Consider the following 11,456-nt stretch of genomic DNA (forward strand, 5'->3'; position numbering starts at 1 on the left):
CATATTAAAAAGGGATGTTTAAAATATGTGCACAGATATCCTAATTTTGCTAATCAATATTTAATACAATTTTATTCTAATGCTTGCTTTCCTTGAGAATTTTGTTATCATTTTTTCACATCTGGATCAATTTCAGAGTTTAGTCTTTTGAAACAGACCTTTATGTTTTTACTACAGCTTATTTAATTAGTGTTTTTTATCATCTACCAGATTCTTAATGTGCCCTAATACTCCTCTATACTCACGCATTGATAACTCAGTACTTAGAAAAAATGTCTTGCTTATGCAGTTGTATAAAATTTAGATATTTATGACCTTTATGACTTACATGAATTTCACTATAATATGCTAGATTTTGGAGTCATTTGTATGTAAGTATAGAGTAAATAAATTAGGAGTAAAAGACTGTAAGTAATAGAAGAGCACAGGTAAAAACTAATCATTAAGGATGATAACCAAAGCATGTGCAGGACTTGCTACCAAAGATTCAATCTCCTCAAGAGCAAGAGTAGTCTTGCTCTTTTTACTCTTTTTCACAGTATGCTCTGCATAGTGATATAATTCAAGAAGGGGAGGGTGAGTGTTTTCAGCCAGAGGAGCCTGCAGCCTGGTGCTTGAGCCACTCTGGGGAAACAGGGGAGAACTTTCTTTCTCACCTTTTGAGAAATCTGTCTGTGTGAAAAAAAATTCTTATTTTTGCACCTTGAAAAGGAACTGCATTTAGAGGTCTGATCAAGTGCCCTGTATGCTGAGGAGAATCTCTGTTATATGCATCAAGTCACAGGAGATGTTTCCATGCATTTAAATAGCCTCCATGGATTTTAAAGGTCAGCAAGGAAATTCTGGTTCAACTTTGCCCTCAAAGTTTCCTATTAATCAGGTTTATTATATATTGAACACCTACACCATGCAATACACCTTCAAAAAATGAATATCTCCATGTTTAAATTTGAACTTCCTACTTCCCGATTTATTTAAATCTAAATACCATGACTATTTTTTTCTGCCTATGCTACACATCAAAATACTTAATGATTTTTTTTAAGTGTGTGTTAAAGGTTATTGTTAATAATAATAAACAGTACTTATTAGCTTGATAACAATATTAGAAATGAAAATTACTATTTTGTTTTTGATAATATTAATAGTGATGGCCTTTTCAAAGTCACAAATAATTCTGGAGAAAGGACAGGGTGAGGGGAATCGCCACTTTACAGTTCTTATGTTACTCCAATTGATGAAATAAGAAAAAAATAAAATTAACATAAATTTAACTTTTTAAGCATGAATTAAAAATAAATATATGCTAAAGTATTTAAGGAAAATTTGTTTGGTAGAGAATTTAACACATAAAAGCCAATTTGGGAAAGTTTTATTGCTGGTATACAACTGTCATGGGAGACATTTAGGGAAGCGATGCAAAGCTTCCAGCCACTGGAATGATGGACACGCCTCTGTGAAAAACACAGGTTAAAGATGAAAGAAACCCAGGAACTTTCTTTTTCTCTTCCGGTCAGCCTGGCCCTTGCCTCGGCCGGGCCGGGCCGGGTGGCCCTGCCAGGGCAGCTGGGCCCCCTTCCCGGGAATGCTGCTGGCCGCCCTCGGCGCTATTCTGGCCGGGCTGGGTCCCAGCAGCGGCCAGGCAGGAAGGCGGGGAGGCTGCGGAGCCCTGGCCGGAGCAGGGCTGGTTGTGGCTCTGGAGATTTTGCCGCCAGGCCCCCTCCGCCCAGCGCGGCTGAGACCAGAGACCCCGGCAGCCCAGGCAGAATGCCCTGAGGCTGGAATTGAACACAGAGAAAACAAAGACCAGCCCGGCAGCTGATCCAGACACAGCCCCGTCGCAACTCCCACAGCAAGTTACCGGAGGGTCAGGAGAACATTGGCAGGCCCCACATTTTCAGTGCTTCAATCCTCCCTCAAGTGAGAGAAAGGAGCAAGATGTAAGCCTGTAAAGGCACAACATGAAGACAAAATGGTCAGCAAAGAAGTCCCAGATGGGAGGGATGAGGAGATGCCTTCATCTTGGGGCTTAAATCCTTTTATAAGCTATGGAGAAAAGACTCTTTTTACCTGTAACACATGAAACTATGGGGAGATGAAGGGTTCAAATTGATATCGAGCAAAGGCCTCCATGCTGAAGTAAGCAGATGTTAAAGTAGCTGTGATCCCATCAGAAGTTTGAACAGAGAAAGAGAGAAGAGTGATGAGACCCTGTGCCCCCAGGGAGAGAAGAAAAAGATCTCTGTTCTCAGGGATGAAGATGATTTTAGAGATAGATAATGAAAACTTTTGTCTTTGAACAGCTCATCCTTAAAACAATACTCCATAAATCAACATGGCCCACAAACAAGCTGTGGGAAGGCTTGTGGAAAATGGGAGGGACATCATGATTGCAGGTTTCCCTGGGTGGCTGTTATTCGTGAGGAAATTGAGAACCACGAGAGAACTGTTTATTCTTCTGTGGAGAAGTCTCCATAACATTAACAAGAGGGACTTGTTCACTCCTCCCTAAGTGAATTGAAGAAAGAGTATTTTAGAGGTGGTAAACTGACTGGAAATTTTAGGTTTTGTTTCTTTAAGTTGTCAGTGGAAAAGAAAAGGTTGTGGGGGGAGGAGAAGTGTTCTGAACGGTTTATTTTGATTCTTACTACCTTTTTTTGTTTTAGTTACTGTTAATAAATTTTTCTTTACAGCCTTTTAAGGTTTTGAGCCTGCTTTGCCTTTCTCCTAATCCTGTCTCACAGCAGGAAGTGAGTACACTGGTGATTGGCCAGCACTGAACCCACCACACTTGTTGGTGGTTGGCGAATTTGCCATTTAGAGATTTTACCAATGTAAAAATTGGTAAAATCTCTAAATGGCAAACCAAAACCACTACAACAAAATGTATCTTACTGTAAAACTGATTGTATGAACAAAATGGATGTACATAAATGCTATCGGTTCCACTGTCATATAACTTCAGAGAGTATAAATTAAATGGCCATGTTAATATAAAACAAATCAAATTAAATAATAATTTTTGCATTTTAGAAATAATATTACTTTCTAAAACTACACTTTCTAAACACTCGCATCATTGCCCTGTCAGTCAGTAATTGCACACTTTTGGATAAAGGCCTAAAATTATGTCCTGATATTTGCACGTGCGGCTACCTTGGTTGCACATGGCATCTACGCTATCAATTATGAGGGGGAAAAACCCACACCATAAGCATTGCATCAGAAGCAGAACTCAGATTATAGACACCATGACCACTGATATATCCTATATTTTTCTACTTCCTACTGAAATAATGTATTTCTGTGTCTCTCATAGTAACCTTGCAGCTGGAACATGATGTAAGGCATGGTTTTTCAAAGCTTGCTTTAAAAATTAGCCAGCAAATTGCACTATCTAGTGAACAGAAAAAATCTAACATTAAGTCTAAATGTATGCAATAAAATTATTAATTAAGTTTAGCCATTACAAATTAAGATGCTTCAGTTGAATACTTCTCCTTTAATTAGCATAAATTTCTATGCTGCAACATGTACTGGCACTTTTTTCCCTCTTTTTTCCTCTTGGTACATTTCTTGTTGCTACTGTAATTTTTTTTTTCTTTTTGAGGTGGCAAAAGGAAGAGGGGCACTTGGATGTGGAGAAGGCTAATATCTGCTTCCTCTACCTAGAAACTGTTACATTAAATCACTGAATGTTCTCTGCTACTTTTCTAAAGTAGGAGTTACGTATTCCATTTTTGCACAGCACTTTTAATATTAAGAAGCAAATATTGATTGCTGGAGCAGTTTTGAAAATGAACACTTGAAAAGAAGTGCACTGAAAAGATTTAGTGATTAGGCTGACATTCAGCATCACTTCCATGGTAAAGGAATGAGGACACTTGTTTATGTCACAAGTTCTTTGTCTCCTTTCCAAGAAGGAAATAATTCAACCATAAAATGAGTAGATGCTCCACTGGGGAAATCCCAAAGCTTTCCAGATATGTTATGAACAGTGATGAGTGGGTTTGGGGAAGCAGCCAGTCAGCTAAGCAACTAAAGGGCCACAAGCCCATGACAAAGCATTGACTGACACTTCAGAAGCAAGCAAGAAAATTATTTATCTTTCATATGAATAATAAAAGTTTAGGATTCCTAAGTCAAGCTGATAATAGACTGGAGAGGAGAGGGAGCTAATATAAATAAAATGCTGTGATGTCTTTTCCAAATTAGAGTAAATCCTGGGAAGAGACCAATTAATTAATGCCACTCTGAATAATGATTTGTGTAACAGAACCTGTAACAGAAGATCCCTCAGACACTGCAAGCTGTTGCCTCAGAAATTGAGCCTCTCTAATTAGGTAAATGGCATACAGGGTGGATCCTTCAAGATGGTACACCGTCTGGTCTGACTAACATTCAAAACAAGTGTCAACAGTGATGAGACTAGCAAAGATAAATGGAAATGAAAGCCCCAGGAAAAACAGTGCAGGGACTTGGGGTAGCAGATCAGTGCAGAAGATAAATTAGAATCAAATGATCTACTTAAAACATATGGAAAATGGCAATTTAAACTGCGCCACACTGCAAGGGTGGTCAGTACGTAATTTTAAAGACTAAAGAAAGGCAGGGATTAGACAATTTGCCAATAGAAGATTAAGTGCCAAAACCTCAGATACAAGGAAGAAAATCATCAGTTTTTGAGTAACTATGTAATATATAATTTTTAAAAAGCAAGGGCCAGTACTTCATGTCCAGTAAACAATGTTGTTGGCATACATTAATTACTGAAATACAGTGTAGGGGAACATTTCCTTTAATGTAATATTATAGGTGCAGGGAATATACAGGTAATAGAAATTGCGCACAAAGAACCTAAGCATAAAGGGCATCCTGAAGCCATTCAAAAATTCATTTAAAATCTGAATTTCACCTTATTTGGAAGTGTTGACATAAGTAATATTATAGAGTATATTAACAGCTAATCTGATGAACAGCCTAGCAGTCTTGGCTATAATATTTAGTTACACTTGAGTATCAGTTCCGTACTTGTGTAGAGTGAATTGTTGTCAGACTCCTTTCCTTTCCTAGCTGTCAGGGCAGATATGGAGTTTGTACTGGAAACAAAATTAAACAAAACCCCTAAAATAGTGTTTGGTGTATGTGTCTTTGGCCTCAACAGCAAAGCTCAACATACTTTGCCTAGTTACTAAGCCAAACCATTCAGAAGTTGTGGCAAAATACATTTAGGGACATTGTAATGTATCCTACTTCACCCATCAGCACCAGCAGCCAGACAGCCTTCTCCATTAGAGGAAGAGGCTACACCTGTGTACAATTATGGCTCTGTATTTTGTTTGTCATTGCATATACGATGCCTTGCATTGTAGTTCAGTGGAGCAGTGTGGCCGATGGAAAACACGCCCAGGCTAGAATGACCAGCCCGTCTCCAGCCAAAGGGGGCGCTTCCCCAACCCGAAGCCGGGTATTGCGCCTAATGCACTAAACTGCCTTCCGGACGTTGGCCGCTGTAAAAACTCCGAGCCACAGGATGAAGAAGCGTCTCTCAGTCTCTTTAGTATGATCGGGTTTATTAGGTCCCGGAGGACCAAACACTCCCAACTGAACCAGGAGATAGGAACAGAGAGCTGAGAACCCGAGGTGTGGAAGACCCCGGGTTTTAAAGGAGATGGGAGGGGTGAGGGGTAACAAATCGGGAGCGGGAAGGGAAGGATACATTGGGATTGACATAACAACAGAACCAATCACGTACAACTAAGGGAGGGGCCCCGGTCCCTGGGCCAATCACCCGACACCCTGGCCAGAAGCTTCTGGAAAAGGAGGCAGGGGTGCCGAGTGACAGGCAGGCAGCCGGGGGTGGAGAACAAAAATTATACATTTGATAACCATAGCAACTGGGGAGGGTCTGGGGATTGACAGTTAACTGGGATTGGGGCAGGACCTTTTAACATGAACAATGGGGGGAACAGAACAAATGCAAAACGAACCACAACAGTTCAGAAATCTTTGATTGTGTTTTGCTGAAGTATCTCTATTCTTTGTGATGATTCTTCCCTTGTTTGCCTTTACTCAGCTCATATTAAACACTTATACTCACAATAGCTGTTTTCCTTCCTAGTTCAAAGTCATTCTTGAAATCCACCTCTGAAAATATTTTATCATGGTGTCCCATTAGTCATCATTCTTCTGCTTCTGCTGGTACGTTTCATTTGGGTTTTCTTTTGTTTCTTTCTTCTTTAGCGATTATCCTTTGGCACAGATGTGAACACATCCTTGCTGTGCCCCATCTAAGGGTTCACTATCACTTTGAGATAGTCAAAGAGGTTTTAAAGCTGGGGAGCCTCAAAAACTAGTGACTAGACAGATGAAAGATCAACTTTCCTGAAATTCAGCCTAGCCTTCTCAGCTTCCCTCACTGCAGCCTAAGCTCCATCTTCATTACTAGCTTTACATTCAAACCTTCCTTTGTATGAAATGTCTAAGATCTGAGTTGTACAAACAAGATGACATGCATATTATTTCCATTAGCTTATAATTATTGGCACACATAGTGGTATCTTTTTTGCCTTTCAGCACATGTGATGCCTTCATTCATGCCTACAAACAACTGGACATTGTGATTGTTAATCACCTTGATAACAACTGACTGCAGTCGTAGGGAAATACTTTCCCTGTGATATGTTTTATATTGGTTTTCCTAAAGCACGTTCTTTTTTCTTACCCTGGGAAAGAAAAATTGCAAAATTATACACCCGACCAAAACACCAGTCTGCATTCAAGCAAAGAACGGATTAGGTGCTTAAATCATGTGTCCAAATTACAGGGTGAAATATATTTCTTTCCTTAGAAAAATATCAAATTAGTCACAGTAAAATTCCGAGGTAATTTGAGATGTTACTTTCAAAGTTGCATTTATGAAATATATGATACCTTATGCTTTTGACATCTTTTTTATTAAAATGTAAGCAGTCTTAAAAGACTAGTTCTTTGATCCATCTACCAACTGAAACATTAGTTTTCATGTGTAATTGAGGATAAATTTTCTTTTTGATTGGCATTTGAAATTATAGAAAAATATATCAATAGCCCTCTTAAAAAGAAGCAGCACAGTTCTAAATTTGCATTTATTTATAGGATAGGATTACTAGAGAGCCAACTATGCTAGTGAAGTTTTAGTGAAACACAACTATATGCATTTGTATCCATGCATATAAATCATCCACTAGACAAGAATTTCTGGTATGCTGTGCATATTCTTTGCAAAATTATTACTAAAAGATTGCATATTATTATCATACTACTGGGAATGCTAATTTGCAGCACTTCTGCTGCTTCTTTAATCTCTTGCATATAAAGTAAGTGAATTGTGACTGTGTAGCTGCAAAGCTGTATGACATCTTCAAACTGGGATAAACTATCTCATCTTGTTTTCCTCAGTGACAGTACATTTTTCAGGCTCACATGAACATACTGTCTCTAAAGCAAGTTGCTTGGCTCTTTGTGTGATTATTGAATTTCCCCTTTTTTATTTGAGGTTTAAGTTATTTTTAATGATCATATCTCACTTTCCTTCTTACAGTCTTTTTTTCCTTAAATTTGCACTCTTCTATTTGGGGCTTGGGTTTTTTTTTTCAGAAACAATACATTAAATATTTTCATCCACTTATCACATGGAAGTAAATTCTTTTATTTATTTTATTATGTCTTTTAATGAAAATAATAAATTTTATATCTTGAAATAAAAAGGGTTTGGTTGACTGAAATCAAGAATGAAATGTTAATTTAAAAATTCAGAATCAGAAACTTACATAGCAAGAAAATTATATTGACAAAACCACTCAATTAGTGATGCATCTGTTGTAAACTTTCAACTTTAGATATTTCAAATTTACAATGTTCCGATGAAGTCTTATTACTTCTCTATGAACTGTCCTGTCAATGTTATGACTTTTTTTCCTTCTGTGTTCTTTACAGTTGCTTACTCAGCACTGTTAATGAACCCACCTCCCACTTCAGCCACAAAATGCAAATGTTATTCCAAATTAGTATTTCTAAAGGCACATCACAATAAAAACATTTAGAAAATTACCAGACATTATTTTCTGTGTAGCCTCCAGTTAACATTACCTTTTTGAAATTGAATTTACTCTTAGTATTGTTAACTTACTTTCACAATTAACTCAAATGTGATATCCATGTTATTTATTTTGTTAAGAAACAACTTATCCACGTAAGTTTAGCTCTGCTCCCTAATATGGCATGCTTCCAAATTAAATCTGAAACTGGCAAAGTCGATGATTAAACAGTATCCTAACAGAGGTTAAAAGTTCTACCAGGAATGATGCACTTTGCTTTTTGCAGTGAACGTTCCTGGAAAAGTCAGCTAGTCTGTACTACACTAGTCATCTATACAGACACAGTAGCTTTTACTGTGTCTCTAACTGCGGCACTGAGAGGTTTTTACAATGTTTACAAGGTTGTTTTTACAATGCAATTAAAGGGTGTGAAAGGGATGTACACATCATGTGGGATGTACTTGGGGTTCGTTGATAGATCTTTCTTGAACACTGATGATCCGGTGGCTTCAGCAGTACTGAACAAACAATTGGCTTCTTCCCTCTGTTCATGTGGTGGCACTGCTGGTTCAGAAGCCTCACAGTTCTTCTTCCATGTCTGACAGCAGTGAAGTTGTGTATGTACATGTAAAGTTGATTCAAATTATCTGATACAGAATTGGGCTCAGGATAGAAGTCTGCAGAGAAAGCATGCTCTGCTTTATTTTTTATAGGACAGCAATTCAGGCTAACTCAATTGATTATGAAGTAACCTGAGTCTCATTTTCTCAGGACTAGTCAAGCATTTTTAATCTACCAATTACTCCTAAATCTAGATTTTCTTCTCTGTTATTTACAATGGAATTTTTTTAGATGCACTCTTAAATGACAATTTCATTTTTCAAAGGTTTGGGCTGAATGCAGGTTTAATTTTTGAGTCATTTTTTTCTCTATTGGAATAAAATATTAGCATAAAAGAGTGGAGGTTCTCTGTCAGAATAGCATGTTAGTTTGGGGTTAGTAATTTTCACACCTGAAAGTAGTATTTGTTTTTTCTCTTCTATCAGTATTATAAAAATGCAGAGGCAAGAATATAAAATAAAATTAGCAATTTTTTAAGCCTGAAATTCACTGAATTGTTCTTGAAGATATATTTTAAATAGTTTAAGCTATTATAAATTATAGTAATTTGTCGCCGACATCTTTTATGAAAAATCCTTTCCTTAGGATTTTTCTTCCTGAGGAGCTGAGAGGCCTCAGGAACAAAATGTAAACAATGGTTATCTGCTGCTGTGGAATGCAACAGGTGGATCTGTGATTGGCCCATGCTGGATGTTTGTAATTAATGGCCAATCACAGCCCACCTGGCTCAGACAGAGCGCTGAGCCACAAACCTTTGTTATCATTCTTTCCTATTCTATTCTTAGCTAGCCTTCTGATGAGATCCTTTCTTTATTCTTTTAGTATAGTTTTAATGTAATATATATCATAAAATAATAAATCAAGCCTTCTGAAACATGGAGTCAGATCCTCATCTCTTCCATCATCCAAGAACTCCTCTGAACGCTGTCACAGTAATTAATTGCAATAAGCATACATAACCCTAGGTTTTTACTCTGCCAGGTTCAATTGAGGAGGCTTGACACATACCCTTCCATGTTTCTTTGCATTTTGGGAAGATAGGTGTTTTTACACAAGCTTTAAAATGTATATGGATTTGTTAATTATAAATCTATAAAGATGGATAAAAAAAAATTGGTTACTATTATTTTTAAAATCAATATTCAGACTCATGTAGAAGTGAACAGATTCTATTTAAAAACCAGGAAAGAGTGTACAAATTGGGAAATGGAACTGCCTCTGAAAGATTTCAAATGCTTTTTAGGAGTTTACTTTTTAATCATTACAAACAGGAAATTTAATCTCCAGCTGAACATAACAACAAAGACTCCATGAGTCAGCATAAAGCTGTAAGCCTAAAAGGGTCATAAAATATGAGGCTCCCTATTAAAAAAAGCTTATATATGAACAATTGCATTCCAGCTCCAGTCATTCCATACTGTTTTACAGTCTGAAGGAAAAGAAAAATATTCAATGCCATCAAAAATACCAAATGATTCTAATTTTCTGAATAGATAGTTTGTTTCCTTTGATAAGATAGTATTTTACCTAGTCTGAAATTATTTTAGTTGAGTTTCACATTTTTATACAGAATGGTGTTCATTTGTGATAGCCAGCATGCATGTGTTGCACTGCTGTCAGCAGTATAGAAAAATAATGGGTATCCTTGTTTCCTGTTTGCAGGCAGTTTTGGCAATAGGATGAAATGGGCAGAAAAGAACTCTTTTTGTGAGTCTTGAAATAAAATATCTACTGAATTTATAACAAGCATATCCTGAAACAGTGTGGCTTTTTTATCAGTATTTCTAACTCAGGAGTATTCACAATGGTTATATAAAATATATGGAAAAATATGTATATATTCCTATTATACACATAGCAGATATATTTCTACTTTTTAAATGTATACCTTTTTACATCTGTGTATGGGGATATAAACGTATATATGGGCAAGAAAAAAAAAGATTGGTTTCACAACCCAATTCAGTTCATAATACAGTCTCCTTTTAGAAAAATTCCTTTGGTTGAAAAAAAATGTACTTGTAGACAGAATAATATTTTCAGTAATACACATAAAGTTCCCAAATAAAAAATTAACTCTATTGGTATAAAAGCTAAAGAGATCAGTTTTCATCTGCAAAGCAAACGAACAAATGAAAAGGAACTCATTCATTGGCTTGAGCCAAAACTCCAACAAATAAAACTTCATTTGAAAATTAAAATATTTTGTCTTCTAAAAGGCAGCATAAGTACTAATATAGCTAATCTCTCCTCACCATCTATTTTTTAAGTTAAAAGCAACACTAGGATTTATGTCTGTGATAAGAACCTAAGACAAGTACCTCACTCCTGGGTTAAGTGAAATTAAAATTAGAGTCAGCAGGGTCTGGTATTTTTCACTCCCAGCAAAGCCCAAGTAAATATATTCTGTACTATGGATTTAGGAAGAACTGCAGATTAACAGAGGCTCAAGGAGAAGGAAAAATATCTTTTAGATGAGGGTGAAGTAATACTTCCCAATTTTTTATCTGCTTTGCAAATCCAAATGTTGCTGTGGAAAACCATTAAGATGGAAAGTTTTTTCACACAAACCTAAAGAATGCTATTGTTCATGATATATCTATTCTTAGAATTTGGAGTAAAGCATTAAGTTAGACTTAAAAAAGACATTTCCTTGATTTCAGGCTACTGTCTCAGGTTTAAAATTTGGTTCTATGAAGCATCTGTTATCTTAATGATATTCCTAGAAATTAATTTCACATAATGGGTAAGTTTAGT

This window comes from Molothrus aeneus, chromosome Z, assembly GCF_037042795.1.
Source record: "Molothrus aeneus isolate 106 chromosome Z, BPBGC_Maene_1.0, whole genome shotgun sequence".
In the NCBI taxonomy this organism is placed as follows: domain Eukaryota; kingdom Metazoa; phylum Chordata; class Aves; order Passeriformes; family Icteridae; genus Molothrus; species Molothrus aeneus.